This window comes from Daktulosphaira vitifoliae, unplaced genomic scaffold (genome assembly GCF_025091365.1).
Source record: "Daktulosphaira vitifoliae isolate Bord-2020 unplaced genomic scaffold, ASM2509136v1 Scaffold_2, whole genome shotgun sequence".
Lineage (NCBI taxonomy): Eukaryota > Metazoa > Arthropoda > Insecta > Hemiptera > Phylloxeridae > Daktulosphaira > Daktulosphaira vitifoliae.
Window position 1 is genome coordinate 6,925,769 of NW_026099573.1, and position 19,086 is coordinate 6,944,854.

Below are 19,086 nucleotides of genomic sequence, written 5' to 3' on the forward strand. Positions count from 1 at the left end.
TAAAAGATTAACTGATAATTAAATGTTGTTTCAGAGAGTCGTTCAAAATTAATTTCATGAAATAATTTTTAATTATTGCTGGCTTACAATGATGTATAGATTAGGCTGTCTTAATAAGTGTATATTTGTACATAAATTTATTAGGATCTTCAGTGTTTTTCTCTGTATATTATAACGGAACGAAGCAATAGTAGTTACTTGCATACTGTCGACATGGTTAACTTTGAAAATTCATTACAAAATTATAACAAAATAGAGTCATTTATACAAATCTTGAAAAAACTCAACTTGACATATTGTATTACAAGCATAATTACTCTCGGGTTTTCATCATAATTATTGCTACTTTTTACTTCAATGCAGTCGTGTATAATGCACAGTTATATTTAGCTTTAATTAATTAATAACAGTTAATATTTTCAAGTAATATTAGCAAAAAGTTTAACGTAGTTTTTATCATTTTTTATTACTAATAATTAGTTTTTCTACAGTAAATAGTGAAATTTAATAATGCATACTCGTAACGCTTTTAAACTGTTGCTGCACTTAATTATTTTAGCGCTTTAACAATTACAAAGAACTTCATATACATACGTAAATGATGGTCGCACGGATGACTCCATCTCTCATTAAATTAAAAAGTCTAGTGTGATAAATAGCACCATAATTATCATCTCCTTAACCTCTATCCAAACTATTTGGGTCGGATAGACCTTATTGATTTGATAGGATTTCTACTGTCAGCTTCAATATTACTGAAGGAACCACCGAGGCAAGGTGTGTGTCACTGTTAAAGATTTGTATGATCACCAATCCGGAAAATAATAACAAACAGTGCAGTTGGATATCAGAGCTAAGGCGGCGACTGAATGATCCGCTATATAACATACATAGCATCACAATATAGTACAAAATTATTTATGTGTACATATATTTAAATAAATTTTTTATTTTTAAGAAAAATATACATTTTTTTTGTGTTCACGAGGCATCAATGATAGAAATTAGTTGTGGCCAAATTATATCTTGTAGCATTTTGTCTAATCATAATTTTCACAATTCCATTCGCCATTAGTTAGTGTCTGGTCTCTTGACCTTTAATTTTCCTTTAGTCGTCAATATAAAAAAAAACTACTGCACTGCAGGATTCACTCGTTATAAAAATAAACTCCACTACACGTACCGACCCTTGTTTGTCATTTCGATATTTGATCCAAACAACTTCAATTGAAGTGGTAATTTTTCGTTTGCTTTAATCTAGGGTTTCTGGTATTATTTATCTGCGTTACTATTCATTGATCTTGTTGTGTTGTGTTTCAAATATTTTATAATTTATACTTTCGGTTCATATCAAATTAACCGATATTTTTCGAAATATTTTGCGTGTCGATTACATACGAGTCGTTCTTTAATAGAATTTATAACTCTCCACGCGCGAGTTCGAATAATTGTCGTTTTCCAAAAGATTGCACACACACGCGTACCGACAATGGAATCGCAGAAGAGACGGTCACGCACCATAACCAGCTCCGGTTTTTGGGGAAAGCTTTTGCTATTGCTGTTCACCGGTCGATTTTGTGTAGAGTTGTTGTGGGGTTGTAAGAAGACGTTATGAAACCGCGAAGTGATAGTTTAGCACATGTGTGTATTTACTTACATGCTACTAAGAGTATATACTAGAAAAATAAAAGCCAAAAGTCTGACCTAGCCGTCTTCTCTTTACCGGCCGACACATTTCCCCAGTGGATTTTGTTTTACCCTTAAAACGAAATTAGTCGGACACTTCTATCGTGTTATTCGACTCCCAAGGTACGATTCGCAGTAATATACCGACATGCATTTTGTATGTATGCATTTTGTTTTATGTTTATATTTCAGACACGGTCCGACTGTTGGTAATATGTAATACTGTGGCGATGCTTTCTCCGTGGAACGGTCGTTTTTAGGATGAAAAATAAAAAAGGGACGACTATGAGGACCTTTTCGGTCCAAGTTGGATAGTAGTAAATTATCGAATTACATTTGTTTGGAAACGGAGAATCAGCCGAACTAGTAGCATGACAGGTAAATCGAATTTATCAGGATGACGAGTAGAGAAAAGGTACACAAAGAGTAAATAAAGAAAGGAAAAAGCTGGCGACAACCAAAGATAAATTCAACAGATCTGTTCTTTTAAGGAGAAAGTAAAAAAACAAAACTTCTATCAACGGTTGTCGTAGCCCCAAAATGATCGTTGGCAACCCATAATTTGTGCTTCGGGCTCGGGGCCAATGTTTTTAGAAGAAAACAATATTTTTACTTACTTATATTCATTCGCCAAATTACATTTAACTTAGATTGTAATAAATATTGATCATTTTGTTAATCACTTGCACTTTCAGTAACTTTTTTTAAATTAACGTTCGAAAAATACAAAGCATACCCATCAGTTTATTTATTTTTAAATATTTTATATAATTAAGTATTTGAAATTATCTGCAATAATTTTTGGAATAATTGTACATTTTAAGGTATATTTTACATCAGAATATTGATGTTAATTTTTTTTATTCATAAAAAAATATATAAGAGCTGATTCGACTTAAATTAGCAATGTTTGATTGAAAATACAATGGAGTATTATATTGATTCCAATAACTATTTTAATATATTAGTTAAAGTAATACTGTTTAATTTCTAATTTCATACTAATTTAACATCAATAGTTAAAGTTGGATTTCCAAGATTTTTTGTGTGTATCGTAATTAAACTTGAATGAATTTTTCGAAATAGAAATTTTTATATTTAATTCAGAAATCAAAACAAATTTTAAAATCAAAATGCAATTTTGATCTATTTAATTCATTATACAAGCTTAATTAATTTTTAGCATAGACAAAATTAATAAGAAAAACATACTCGAGACAATAAATTCAAATTGTATTTATGCGTCTGTTATGATGATTGGCACAATTAGTATAAGCTCATTAAACATTTTTCGATTCTGAGTAACCATTATAACAGGAATTGAAAATAAAGTCTCAAAGTATATATAACATTGATAAAAATGTGACACCACTCATTTCAATCTTATCTATTTTACTGGAGAAGAAAATAGCTAATTAGTGTGCAATTTAAACAATACATTTAATGCTAAAATGAATTTTTCTAAAAAAAATAAATCATGAATTATGGATGTTTTGTTCTTTTTATATATGTTTTAACGTTTTCTACACTATTTTTATTCAATGCAAATCAATGAATATCAATTTTTAATTAATATTAAATAATTACTTATCAATAGCACCAGAATATTACCAGTATTTTAGTCGAGTGTGGTTAATTAATACTTGAAATGTAGATGAAGCCTCATAGTTTGCTCAAAATTAATTGCATTGTGTACATAGAGGCAGGAGTTTTAATTCTGACAACAAACAATAACGCTGTATTCTGCACATTGTTCAATCTTAGTCTGCCAAAGAATGTTTCGTATCAACACCTCATAATTTACCCTTATTTATTTCAGTAACGATAATAGTATTCAGACATATCAAGAATATTTCTCAATGTTATGTATGTATTTACACTGTATCTATATATTTAATTAAATTATAACCCATAATCCGAATGCAACTTCTAAATGTGGTCGGTGTTGTCGAGAAGCCTTAACAATACGACTTTTGAATGGAAAAATAACACATTTGTAATGTCACATTAATTTTAATAAATTTTAAATAAAATTGTATTTTAATAAATTATTTGTTAACACCAATTAAAATATAATTGTCAAAAAGCGTAAAACATCTAAAAGCGGTCGTACTATAAGGTCTTTATTAAAAATATACGTATACTTCATTCATTTGGCATGAATAATTTAGACCACTAAATCACTAGTTTTCGACTTTAGGTGTTATTAGACAAAGTTGTGAAACTATATTTTATTGAAGTGTCTTTGGGAACATCTGCAGTTGTTTGTAATTGTTATTTAATAATTGATCGGTTGAAATCAAAACAGGTCTTCTGTAACTTATTTAACTTAACAACATTGTAGTTGATAATCTATTTCAAACTTTCCGAAAGAATTAAAATTATTTTATATTAAATAACATCACTCAAATTGTTACGTATTGTACGATAGAAATTCGTATCATATGTTTGATTACCCGCGAGTAAAATTATAATCTTATTATTATTTTTTTTGTCGAATCGCAAACCAATTTTTGTCTGTCTTGTTTAATTTCGATAAAACAAATTATAATTGACGACTAATGCAAACTGACATATGAACCAATGACGACTTGCATCAGTAGAGGCTTTCAGCTATCCCTCGAGTGGTCTTTGGTGGATTTTTCCTTCCATAAACACACGGCCAAGCATTATTGTGTCGTTATCCCTACACCGTAGTGGACTTGAAGTTTTGAGCTTTTCAAACACGCCATTTAGCCACACACACTAGTGTAAGAGGGTCGTGCGTATATATATATATATTATACCTACAAAAATTTTCCCCTTCACTTCATTGCTCGCTCAAAAATAGTCGGTCGTAATTACATTTGTGCTAGTGCGTTCTAATATTACCTGACCAGGCGAAGTGTGCCCACGCGCCGTTGCCTTCCTGTCTATTCCACTGTTTTATCGCATCTAAATGAAACTTGATCACGCCATCCATTCTTATGTATGTATTGTTCACATTTTACAGTGCGCGGGGACGTGACTTTTATTGTTATGAAACCATTGATCGACAGTGTGCCTTCGAACGGTGACATTAGGGTGAATATTTAGTAATGCAGTCTAACCTTACACTAGATCATACACCGTTTGATTCATTTAGTAATGTACAATTGGATTTAACGACACACAATGTGCACAAATATTCAATCTAAACTTCGTCTGTAATATCATAACAGTTTGGGCCATTTAAGATTAAATGTAAATTGCCACAATTTTTCTGGGGGTAGTGTAGGTTATACACATCATGATTTTCTCTTTATGACCATTTAAATAAACGAAATAAAACATTTAATATTTTTAATGGCTATTTTAATTACTTAATTTTTATGTTGGTTCAACATTTTCAAATACTATAAAAAGGAGCATTCGAAAATTAAATAGTTTTCATTGGTGTCATATATATATATACTTATTTTAACCTATTTACTTACTAGAATTGGGTTCGGGTAAGGGTAAGGGTCTCGATATATTATTATGACCACACATATAGTCCAATTTATTAAGAATTTGACCCTCAACATTTTTTGGTAATTATTTTTTAAATAAAAAAATACTGAAAAAAATGGATTTATTTTAATGAACCGTAATAATTTTAAAGTTGATTGTAAAAAAGCTGACCATCGATGAATATATTGATACTAAAAAACTGGTAATCGGCCACTAAAAATTTCATTTATTATATTCCTCATTAAATGGAATAAAAATAAACGTAGTTTTTTATTTAACTTACATAAATTATCCTGACAAAAAGTTTTTATTTTACAATTAACTTTATAGTTATTATAGTTCACAAATATATATATATATAATGTTTTAATATATTTTTATTAAAAATTCTTTGTATTAAAAAGAAAAAAATTGGCGTAGTATTTTTAATTAATCACTCTGTATAATTTATTAACTTACATTTTAGAATATCATCTTAATCCAAAAATGATTAGTGGACAAAAATTCTTTTACCAGTATTTAGGAAGTTAATATTTTAAAATAATTAAAACTCAGTGGTGAGTTATGGCCATTGGTTATTTTTATCATTAAGTATTCTTCAGCTCTTTTCGTAGAACATGAAAATAGTAATATTTCATAAATTAGTAGTTTAAAGTTGTTATTGACAACTCATTTTTCTAAATTAAATATTTTTCTTGTTTGAAAGTTGATTTATTGTACATTTTTAATTATGACAATAAAAAAAAAAGTATATCCTATCAGAACGACATTAAAATTTTATTCTCGAGTAATGAAGTTGAAAAAAAAAAAAAAATTGACCTGTATGTAATATTATATAACAATTTTTTTAATATAGAAGCACTTTTATTGTAAAGCCCTCCAAAATATATTTTACTGTTTTAGTTGTATTCATTATAATTTTTTTATAAAATAAATATATCTTTAACGCTTGTTTTATTAACTTTCAGCTATTCAGAATATTTCAAGTCCATTTTGATTTTAAAACTTGCAAATATTTCTATGATACAAGTTATAAACTTGTCTAAACGGATAAAGTCAAGTATATGCACATTTTCCATCTGATGCAGGGACAAGAGTTTTCTGCTATAAATCGGTGCTCTACAAGGTTTACCAACCGTCTAGAACAGACTCGTTGCATAACAACTTGTATATAAACTATATTATTTCGGGCAATTATAACGGCTGAAATAATGGTTATAGTCCAAAACAATATTTCTTATGTTGCAGTCCTTTTTTAAATTCGTTTGTTTTATGCTTTCTCAGCAACCGTAATGATTTTGTGTTTTTCCGTTTATTCGAAAAATGTTTTTGATGTATTTTATTTGAAAATACGTACATATTATACAGGTTTATTTTTGCGTAAGGCCTTAGTAAATCCTTCTGAGAAGATCAGCGGATGCGGTTGGTAACGGATAAAATCCTACAAGACCCGTAGATTATTTATACAAGTAAACGTATACATGCACTTATGAATGACTCACTTGTTCTAACGTTTATTTTTTAATAAATGCACCATACAAACATACAAACTAAGTCTAGTGAACAAACCTAAAAAAAAATAATAACAAAATTCACCCTTTAATGTTCAGTTACAAAGAACAGTATACTTCTGCAAAGGATAAAGAGTTTTCAAGTTAAAAAAACTCATGATGCATACATTAATTAAATCTAATTTATATTAATAATAATTTTAATATACCTGTTAAATACATTTAATAATAATATAAGTCTTTAAAGAAAGTTAAAAACTCGAACAAAGTAATGACTACTTACCATCCACACGAAAAGAAGCCCTCAAAGAATAATAAATAATTAATATTTTACAGAACACTATTGAAATTGTAAAACTAAATTGTAAAATATATATATATATATTCTTTCATGCGTTTGTAATTTATTCGACTATTGACCTAATTTTTCAAAGCCGTTAAATCCCAATAAAAATATAAAATCGTTTAAAGAATATTAATATATGTATAAAGGTTTATAAAAAAAATTTTAGGCAATCATAAAAAAAACATTGTAAGATGAGATTTAAATACAATATATTATCTTGATTCTGAGAAAACTGGACGTTTTATGGAAATAAAATAGAAAACTATCTATAAAATACAGAGGGAAACGACAGCATGTCAATGACAACATCTTTAGAGAGCGCAAAATAATAGTTATTTTCTTTTCCCAGTCGATACATGGATATATATCAACGGCGAACGATAATCAATATGAACGAAATGGAAGTAAAAAATAAATAAAAAGCACTATAGGAAATAATGGCGCAGTTCAAGTGAAGACAGTTTTAGCAGACGATGGCATTTTTGACTCGATCAATTCTGACGACCAAAGAATAATGATATTCCTAGTCTAGCCACCTATATCCTTCAGTGCAGAAAATTTTACCTGATATTGACATGACATAATGCAAACACTATTTACTCAATGTTATTCCAAATTAGACGCGTATCTGCATGGAATAAAATATTCAAAAGAATTCGTTTTTCTCTTAATAAAAGTTGTATTTATGTTATTTAATTTCATTTTGTCAAATTTAAATATTTGAGGTGTGTAATAACGAAATAATAAGCTTATATTCATAAGAGGGCAAGGCCCCCTTATCTCCCATAAATATTTCAGTCTTAAATCGGCCGAATCAATTGTTCTACTGTAAGAATTTGACCGTTTAAGTAAGATAAATCGAATTTTTTTCTAAAAAAACTTTATTTCCCATTAAGCAAATAATTTTAAAGGCGTTTGGTATTTGAATTAAATTTAAAACATAACAATTGTGTGTTTATAAATATACAAACTATTGTGAAATTTAACAGATTCACAACAAAGCTTAATTTGTGATAGTGATGTTAATCACTATTGGATATCATCTATACTTATCCCAACTATGCCACGACTCCACTGTGCTTGGTTTTTTTGCATAAGGTCACTCAACTTAATGGATTTAGTTACACCCTTAAAATTAAAATAATTATAACTACTAAAAACTATTTCAACGCTTTCTTCAGTTCTATTGATTCTACTCAAAGTTTTAAAATTATGAATAATATATAAACTCTACGCTGTTAAATGCATATAATTGCTAATTTAGCGATTCATATGGAACTACTATGACTTAGTCACACGCAGCTCTAAAAATAAGGATGACAGTTGCAATGATAATAATAATAATAATAAACGAAATTCCTTAGTGAATATTTTGTATGTTGTTTAACCTTCTGTCGTTTTTTGAAGTAGGCATTTGATTTTGAAATACACTGGCCTCCATGAAACAATATTGGATTAAACCGCATGCGTTTTATTATGTCTTACAAGATACATATATAACGGCTATGAGACAGAGAGACTAAGAGAGAGAAAATAAAAATATTATAACGTTGGTTCCGGATATGCTTAAGCGTCTATTTGTAGGTCAATTTAAAATGCAATTTTTTTGCATTTTATAAATATGTATATCCGTCGGTGAATCTTTTTGGACGAAGTTTTCATATGTGTTGGGCGCTTTCCAAAGGCTAGATATTTATATATATATATATGGATTTTTTTAATGTCTGCATAAAAACTTTTATTGCCTTGATTTAAAAGGAAATTTAACATGTGACTTAAAACATATAAAATATTCTAAATATTGAACAATTTTTTTTTGTGCCTGAAATGTTTAGAAGTTCAATATTTTTGAAAAATATTTTCAGATAAAAATATTTGCCTTTTATTCAGGTGTTACGTTTGAACACAAACAACAATAATGTATGCGAAAAATGGATGATTATTAATTTTTTGGAGGTTAAAACGTATTTAGTAAATATTTTTTAATAAAAATTTCCGAAATCTGAGCAACTTGTATGAAAATATTTGGATTCTAATCTTGGAAATTTTTGACGATTTATCATTTATAAATTTTAGTAAGAGTTATGTGAAAATCAATTTTATTTTGTTGAATATTGTTGAGACGTATTCCAGTGGCCGTATAAAAATTAATGATTTCAAAGTGTTACAAGCCCGCTCTATAATTGTATTTGTTTTATATTTGTGAGAAAATTTACTCCTTGCAGGTTCGGGTTGATAGTACGCTGAGGTTTTTCTCGACGCGCCGATGGTATCGGGTTATAGTTTTGTTGACATTTCACAGCTTTAAAGAATAAAGACGTCCGTCTTATGGGAATAGCGGCGGTCCAAAATAGAGATGAAAATAGAAATCAGCCAGCGTGGCTGCGGTCCGGCCATGTTATTATTATGATGTCCATGCATTATATACTCGCTGGCACTTAGATGACGGGGTCGGTCGTGTAACAAATCACAGTGACCCCGCAAACGTTGAGGGTTTTATGTACGGCCCCGGGGAAAGGCTTTTTCTTTTTATTTCTCCTGTCGCGGCCGGCAGCCATACTATCTCCACTCTTTAACTTGTCTGGGGGAAACTCTTCCCTGTTTACTTATAGCGACCAAAACGATATTATTTTATGCTAAATAACACGTGTACATGTAAATAATTTTTTTTTTTTTTTTTTTTACTTGCAGGATTTTTCATTCGTTTTCTGCGTCAAATTATTGAAAAACAAGAACAGTGATCAGACGTGCAAAAACTCTGGTAAGTTTTTTCATCACTTCGCTGTAATAATCATTTCATTATGACAACGACGTCGTCTACGGCCTAGTTGACTAATAAAAACAAACGATCGTACTTTACCGAATGTCGGAAAAGATTCCGGTATAAGGCAAGCGAGCGATGAGTTAAAAAAGAATACTTACTTTTTGATACTCTGAAAAATTAAACAGGCAGTTTGTATGAACGCCCCACGCGTTTCCCGCTTACTTAACTTTTATGAAGTGTGTTAATACAAGTATTTTTTTGTTGTAAAGTATACTCAACAGTGACATTAGGATTTATATAATATAATTATAAAAGTATTCAATGTCAATTTATTACCGTTCGAGCGAAAATGTCCACCATTGCCGTGCCATAGTTGTCCGAATTTATATCGATTTTTAAGGGTCGGACAATAGTGGTCGTGTATGACATTTATCGCTGTCGCCGTTATTATTATGAACTAGATGCAGTTGTTTTAGCACGTCCTATTTTTAACGCTACATTACTTGTAATGCTTTATCATAACCATCACTGGTTGGAATTTTAATGCTTACTTTAAAAGTATATTGAATAGTATTGCTCACGTTTTATTGAGCACTAGAAACATGTTTTTTTTTACCTGATTCTCCACTATACTTTGACGTAATCGAGTTTGTGTATAACAAATAAAAATTTCTGAGATCGTTGTTTTGAAAAATTGCATTCACAACAAAAAGAAATATTTTCGAAAGAATTTATAATGGACTTTTTTTTGTTTCTTCGAGTTTTCATTAACCCAATGATTATTATTGGATTATTATTTTCGCCCTTTTATGAGAGATGAAAAAAATGAAAATTAACGTCTACATTATTTTTGATTTACTATAGAAGTTTTATATTTTTGAAAGTCAATCAATAAATCTAAATACTTTGGTATTGCTATAGTAATCAACTGTTTTTACACGTGTTTGATGATATTCAATCGTGTCATAATATCGTTGGTTAATTATGTGCTCTTCTCTTTTGAGTAGGTTGGCAGCAAGTACATGCGAACAAAGTCATTATAATTAATATTCCACAGTGTCCAATGGACATTGCCTATTTATAATTGAAACTTTGGTTTTAAATGAGTTAGTTCCGGGTTAGACTTTATTACTAACTTATGAAATTATATTCACATTAAAGACGCACACTATTTTATTAGCATTCAATATTTTATATTATATTTGTAATTTGTGTAGAAATTAAACTGTTAAATTTACATTATAAAAAAAGTATTATTATTGATATTAATTTCATAAAAATGTACTGTTTTAATATTTTTTTATATACATAACAAAAATTAACCTCTATCTGAATTGCGTGTCAAATCTATTACTTCACAACATAAAGTTATAATTTCATACATTAAAATAAAAATTTCAAATCATAATGAGCATAGTGTATTATTAATAATTCAATATAGTATATTGTATTATTATTACATTCTATATTATAGAAGGTAATTAGTTCTTCGAATGTTTTAAGGCAAAAAACAGAACTCTGAAAATTTAAATCATTTTTAGGAACATGAAGTATAGGTTTTTTTTATGAATCATTTAGTGTTGTTTTCAATTTATAGTAATAACATTTTTATGTAGACCCGCAACAAGCAAAATAAAATAATGTTATTATGACACGATTTTAAAAAGCGCTTGTATACATTTTTGGGAAAATGACTTAGTTTTTTTCTTTTTTCTTGTCATAATATATTATAATCAAAACATTACCGAAACTTCGGTGTAAACACAATATATATATATATATTATTTTTTGGATTTATATCATTTTTACCCTTAACCAAACTCTATGAACGATATTTTAATAGTGCTGATTTCGAGTAAAATAAATAACAATAAATCAAACATTGCTTACTTGTGGTATTATTTATGTCTGTTCTCTTCTAATAAATTAAAAATAAAAATCTGATAAGTTAAAAGTTAAGTCTATAATCTTCTAGTTTTTAACTCTAACTGATCAGTAAATGCGTATATAAGAAAAAAAGAAAGGATTTTATAATTATTCGTTATTTTTTTTTTATACTTGTCAGTAAAATACTTTTTAAATGTCCATCAAACTTCAGAAAATTTCAAAAAGTTTTAATTTTAAGGAAATACTATCGTAATGTAATATTTTTCATAATTTATTTATTTTTGTATAAATTTTAAAATCGTATCAACAGCTTTTATTACAATACTTGGAATCATTTACTCTTATTATTCTTTGATAGTTTAAAATAATAAAGTATGATAATTTTACATCATAGATTTTTAGTATATTACTCTAATTATAGTAATATCAGTGGATTTTAAACTATTATTGCATGTAAGAGATAGAGAAAATTTAAAAGTATTGTGATGAATAATGATTTTTTTTTTTTTATATTTGGGGCATATTTGCTAAGTTATCCGCTTTGATGGTTTTTTTTTGTTAGTTACATGATGTTTAAAGATTCTCTATAATATTGCTAAGGATCCTATTTTTCCTGACGGTTCTTTGAGTTGTAGTCTTAATGTAAATAGTACAATAATTCTTAAAGATCATTTCTTAAGACTCAATTATATTCTGTGAATCAATGAAGTATAAAGACAAATTAAAGGGTTCGCTGCAAAAAGGATGTAGATTAATATTTTAATATTTTAAAAGAATCGTTAATATTGTTTTATTATAAAACGTTTATACAATTAATCGGTTATAAAACTTTTATACATCTAATAAAATGATGTAAATTATTTAAATTTTAAATTTTCAGTACCCAAAATCACTTATTGTAATTAAATTAACTGGTATACAATTTTGGAACAATCTTAAACTACTAATTTAATGTATGTTTTTTAATAATGGATCGTAGTGATTTAATTTTATCTTCTAAATTACCATTTACTGTAATGAAAGTGTTATTAGTTTTTTGCAACACTATGGATAATATTGAAATTACTTGTAGTAATTTCAATGTTATAATTAGATACTCCTAGATAATCCTTGGGTTACTGAGTATCTCACAGAGACTGCTAAGAGATTCCAAATGTAAAATATTGTAGATATTTTATTTGACACACCTTCTGCCGGTGTGCCAATAAAAGTAAAAAAAAAAAAAAAAATGCATAATAATAACAATCCGGCAGATTTCCCAGAGGCTTCCAATGAGCTACTCTGCAATGGTTAAAAATATCAAGTATGTCACCTTGCAGCGCGTTTTATACAAGTAGGTACATTGTACTCATCTTGAAAAATAATTTTGCAACATCTCCAAACATTATTAAAAAACGTATATACACTAGACACTGCGTTTTTGTTACCACCACACCTAACATGGAAAACAAAATCTTTCTAATCATTTTCAGATGTACGAATGTGTCAAAGATATAGATTGGGTTTGTGAATAAAATAAAATCTAAATAATAAATACATGTACGTCCATTAAAAGATATGAATCCGTAAATAACAAAAATATAAATATAAAAACAGTTTGCTTCGTTAAAAAACCATAAACCCTATTAAAATAAAAACGGAAGAGTAAATTTTTTTTAAGAATAATTTATTATTCTTTTATTTTAGCAGCATGTGCTATGTAAAAGTGTGTCACATTGTTTCAATTATGTCGTCAAATCCTATTAGTGTAATGCGTTTTTAAAAAATTAACACTATTTCCTGTATTCCTAATAAACCACAGACAGTATCCGAATTTGAAAATTTAATATGCTTCACTGAAAACTGAGGGGTCACACGATATGATAATATTATTGCATAATCCTTTTGTATAGTATAATATAGCAGGGAATGGTTAGGGTGCAAATTACACAGTGTAAACCCTTTGCTGCAAACAGAATGCGTGAGAGGTGTGGTAGAACGACGGTTTCCGACAAATGATTATCTTGTGTAAAGTAATTAAATACGAATAATAATTTTTTGCTTATATGCTAATGATTTTGTTTGATTATCGTACAGAATTATGAAAATAACGAACTGTGCTACACGAAGAGAATACCAAATAAATTCCCTGTTTCGGGAAGTACGTCTTGTACATGATACATTATTCAATATGCAAATAATCTTCACGTGTATTGTTGTACGTCGATTTACAATAGCACTTTCATACTGTACTTAAAGAGCTATGCTTTTGACACGTCGTAATCCAGAATATTATTATCTTGTTTAAATTTCAGTGTGAACAATGAAAGTAATAGCCCGTCTTCAAGTGGTTAACTACTTACAAACAAATTTGTTTAGAAGATGGCTATTTTTCTTGATTTTAATGTGTGAGTTTATTCACACAATTATTTATTTATCAAATTACCATTATAAAGCAACGATTAGAGAAACTAATTTTATAGCTTACACATTTGTATTCCTGTTGACAGATATAAAAAAATAATTTAAGGTTATATCGAACGTCTTAATATAGAATATATTTTACGACAAATTGTATACTATTATTTTAAATCTTAGGATATTTATCTGTTATAGATTTACTTTAAATTCTTTATTTTAATATAGAACGTGGAGTAATATATAACGTAAAATACTTTATGTAGTTTTTTAAACTCAGTATAAAGTTCCTTTTACATACATATATAAAATATATACGTAAATATTGCATATACTTTCATTATTTTTCATAGTAAAAAAAAAACATAAAAGGTTTATTTATACTTTAAACTGTTAAATATATATTTTAACTCACCGTCAAAGTAAATTTTAGAAACGATACATGCGTCGATGAGCAATTATTACAGATACTTTTCAACGAGTTTGTTTATAGGATTTGAAAATATTTTTGGTGGGTGAGAATAATAAGCGGATTTCGTTTGTAAGCTTCACTTTGTCGTAAATGATGTCGCTTTTGACGATAGCGACAGAAATAGTTTATTAAGCTAAAATTATGTTTACCGTTAGATTTTTTAGTTGAAGAAAAGAACAAAAATCTTCATAGTAGAGATCATAAGAAAAAAATTCCAAAAGAATTTATTTTTGAATTAAAACTGCGTATTTCATTTGCAGACTTATTGAATTTTCGTGTTGCTAGCGTGAATTTTGTTATGTTGGTTTGGAAAGTTTAGCGGTTCACTAAACTGATCAGTCAATAATTTTAATGTAAAAATAGGTTGTTTACCAAAAAATATAGGATGCACAATATAACACAATAAGCGTCACTCCCCTCAGTTTCTCCGTGTGATATATTCAACGTTTAGTTTGTAAGGCATTCTTTAGTTTATTAAACTAAAATAATTTTATTACCAGTGTTAAGAAAATTTTAAAAAAATTTCATAATAATGAAAACCTTTTAATCAGTTAAATAACAATTGACAATTTAATTGTTCTATTCAATAATAGAAATTTTTTGTTTATTTTAAATTACCTTCAATGATTTTTTAGGATAAATCATAAGTTGGGTATACAATTTTAGCGGTGACGGCGTGGCCGAGCAACTGTGTTAGGGTGTCCTCTGTAACAGCGACTTCTGTAAGTTATTCCGACCCGTTCTGGGGACGAGAGTAATTCATCGGTGTCGTCATTACTCGATATCGAGTACTGTTCATTGGATTTTTTTGAATAGCTTAGACGTTTTTTGTTGGCGCTCTTGTGACTTCTGGAACGTGATCTACAACGATTACGACACCTGATTTTTTTGCGAGCTTTCCGCCTGCAAACATCTTTAGTCTCTCGATCACTGTAATAGTATTTAGTTGAACTTCTATCACACCATCTTTTAGCTATATTATGGGCATTATCGCCGTCATCTTAGTTTTCTTTATCATTCCAATTGTTAATGGAACCATCGATGTATTTCCCTTGGCACTTTGAACGATTTTTCTTACGGCGTCTTGATTGACAAATCTTACAGTAACGTTTACTGCAACGTGTATGTCTTATGCGATTTCTTCTGCAGTGTATTAGAGCAGCTGTTGTTTCATCACACCCCAACCTAGCTAATTCGTTTGAAAACACTTCGCCGGATATAAGTATCGTGGCGAAGGGTGCTTTAAGTACCAAGTCTGTATCGTTGTTATCTCCAGGCCATTTGTGTGCACTGCAATCCATTGAATGGAAAAATTTTTAGTTGAAACATAATTTTGGTAACTAAGTTAAACAACAATTGACTTTAACTGTTGTTGGACTAGTAATCTTGTAGCTTTTTAGAAACCAATTTACTGTAAATGGTTATACCACGTGTAAACAGAAATATATTTAAGATTGAAAAAATTCATCAATAGAAATAGAATTATATTAATAATATCAAATATTTTGAATTTTTGTTTTTATTTTTCAGATTTGTTTTATGAAAAAAAAAAGATGTTAATAGTTTTTATTTATAACTGTACTTATAATTCTAGTACCTATTAATATTTCGTTATTGTTTTACCATAAAACTAAAGATAATATAACGTCTTAAATATTTTTTTAAATGTCATACAATTATATTGAATATATGAATTTTTCACTTGAAGATAATATTATTTAAAATAAACATTTAATTGATATTATAAATTATAAGCAATAATATAAAAATGAATAAACGTTTTACAAACTTAAGAACAAAAAAGATTCAAGTTATAACTTAAATGTATCACATCATTGCGTACTCGCTCAGACGAATAACAAAATAAGAAAAAAACACTTTTTACTTGAAACAGTGATGAACTAGATTTATAGTTGCTCACTATGGTTATGAATCAGTGTTTAACGTTATACATGCGTTATCTTCACTAGACATATTTGTTCAAAATATTTTAGCAATTTATAATATCCTGATATTATTTGAACTATAATGATTGACAGCAAATAACTTCTATTTTTACTTATAGCAAACATTATTTTTAAACTAGTAACTATTCTTCTCATGTAGAGTAATATCAATACTAAATGAACACTACCAGTGAACGAATACCACCGACTTTTAACTAATAATTGTCCAAATCTTATTGGAATACGTTGTTGTTAGTAAATTTTATAATAAAGATCTAAATTAAGTCCTTTTACAATATAATAATTTTTGATACAATATCCTTAACTAATAATTCACTGAAAATTTTCATTTTGTGTAACATTTAATAATGAATTAAAACTGTTTTACTAGTTAATTATAAATATTTTTATGTTATAATTATAGAGAATAAATATTTATTGTTTATGAATGTGACACCAAAATATAAATCAATATAGAACTTAATGAAAAACTTTTAATTGTTTTTTCATTGATAAAATCACTCTACATTGTATATTAATTATACCATATATGATTATTATTTTTTTGGTTTCAGTATGTCAATTTTATAAACTAATAAAAGAATTACTGTTTACGCAGTACCTTTCTTTATATATTTTATAAAATAAGTCCTTAGTTAAAAAAAAGTGTAATCGTAGATGTCAAACTGTTTAAACAAATTTGTGAAAAATTATACAACGTACTGAAAGAGTACTGTGAGACTAACGAATTTCTCTCATAGCTTGTTTTAACTTAATAAAAACATATATAATTTAAAACTTCACACACATTTTTGCCTGCTTTGAAGTTGTGAAAATCTTTGATAAGGTGAACTATTTGACGGCAATTCACTGTACAGATTGCCTTTGTTTGCTTTTGAACAACAATAAATTACAAGAAAAATCCGCCAGTATCTAATTTAATAACAGATATACAAAGATATATTTTAAAATCTTTTATCTTATCAGGTATTGCATAAATTATTCCATATTATTTTTGATCATGTTACATGTCATGTATAAATAAATTAAATTTTCATAATCTTAAGAAATATTATTAGATGACATTTTCTCAATTTTCGAGGGTGTTAATTTAATTTTTAAGTCACTCAAATCTAGTGGTTCCAGTACATATCATTATCGATTTGTTAACATTATATCACCTACAAGGACAAGGGAGTCATTGAATTCATAGTATCGGAGATTAACCACTAGAATTACGTTTTGATAACTTAATCATTCATTTTCATAATTTTTTGAATAAAAAAAAATTAAGTCTGGTATCAGATTACAAAATCTTAACACATGCACTAATTTATTTATATATAAAGTGGCGTATCCAGGAAGACTAAAAGGGTGAAACCTCTCTGTTTTCACTCTGAACCATTATTGCAGATTAAAAACCACCTAAAAAAAGTTTCTACATTTATTTTTATTTTTTGGTACTAGCCACCACAATGTTTAATCGTGGATAAATTGAGAAATGTATTAGACCTTAAAACAAGTTAACGCTAATATAGTATAGTTTTATATATTATTATTATAAAGATTAAAATAAAATAACGGTAATTTATAAATTTCAATTAATTTTTGTTTGAAAAAACAAAGAATTTAAACGAACACGCACAACTACTAAAAAAAAATGTCTTATGTATTATGTATTATTGTAAATAACTTTTTATAAGGCTAATCCAATTATTGTGATTAGTTAAATATTTTTTGTTGTTATTAATGTAATTATGAGAGATAAAGGACCATAATGAATATAGCATTAACTAATGCATCATTTTTCAAATAAACGATAAACCTTTGACAAACTTTTTAGAAATACTAAAACTAAAAAAATATTTTGCTTAAATTTGTTATGATAAATTTTAATCAAACAACTCACTTAGTGTAATATGTTAGTAATGAAAAAATAGCTAACTAGGTAAATTTAATAATAGAGCATATTATAATATAATTAGTTAAATATTTTAGTTTTTAGATTAATATTTTTAATTATATTTTTTAATTTTAGTTAAATTTTCTTATATTTATTTGTGCTACCTATTTATATTATGACTGTTCTTCTAAAGTTTTACTACAATCTAATTATTGGATGGTTAATTTAGTATTAACGCGTTTCATAATTAATGACTTCAAGACAGACTGACTTTTAAATTAGGTCATGCTGTCAAAAAATTTAAGTTTCAATAAATTTATTTATTTTTACTCAAATAACACTGTTATATTATAAAAAATCTACAAAAACTTGTCTAGGATCATTTATTACTTTGCAAACACAAAGTAATAGCTTATAATATTTATACTAGGTATTTATCTAGCAAAAAAAAGTTCTAGTTAATATTTTATTCATTATTAATTATATATTTAGATATTAATAATATTTTTATAAAAAGCTATAAGCTACATTCAAAAATAAGAAAAAAAAAATACAGTACATTTAAAAACGTATACTTAATAGGAATAATAATATTTTCTTTATGATAACTTCATATTTCGTAAAAATCGGATGAAGTTTATTATGAAGTGAATTTTTACACTTACATTTACATTAACAATAAAAACATTCATATTTACACATA

At 27.5% G+C, this 19,086-nt stretch overlaps 1 protein-coding gene across 3 annotated transcripts in view; it reads left to right on the top strand.

Annotated features, from left to right (window-relative positions):
• The window catches only part of LOC126898606 (protein muscleblind), a 114,807-nt gene that overhangs the window by 19,772 nt on the left and 75,949 nt on the right, over positions 1-19,086 (top strand). For 2 of the 3 annotated variants that reach the window (XM_050672843.1, XM_050672841.1), the window contains exon 2: positions 9,706-9,775. The exons of the other annotated variant lie outside the window; for it this stretch is intronic. The gene's annotated coding sequence lies outside the window, so the exon portion shown is untranslated. The remainder of the gene's footprint in view (positions 1-9,705; positions 9,776-19,086) is intronic. 3 annotated transcript variants of the gene reach the window in all.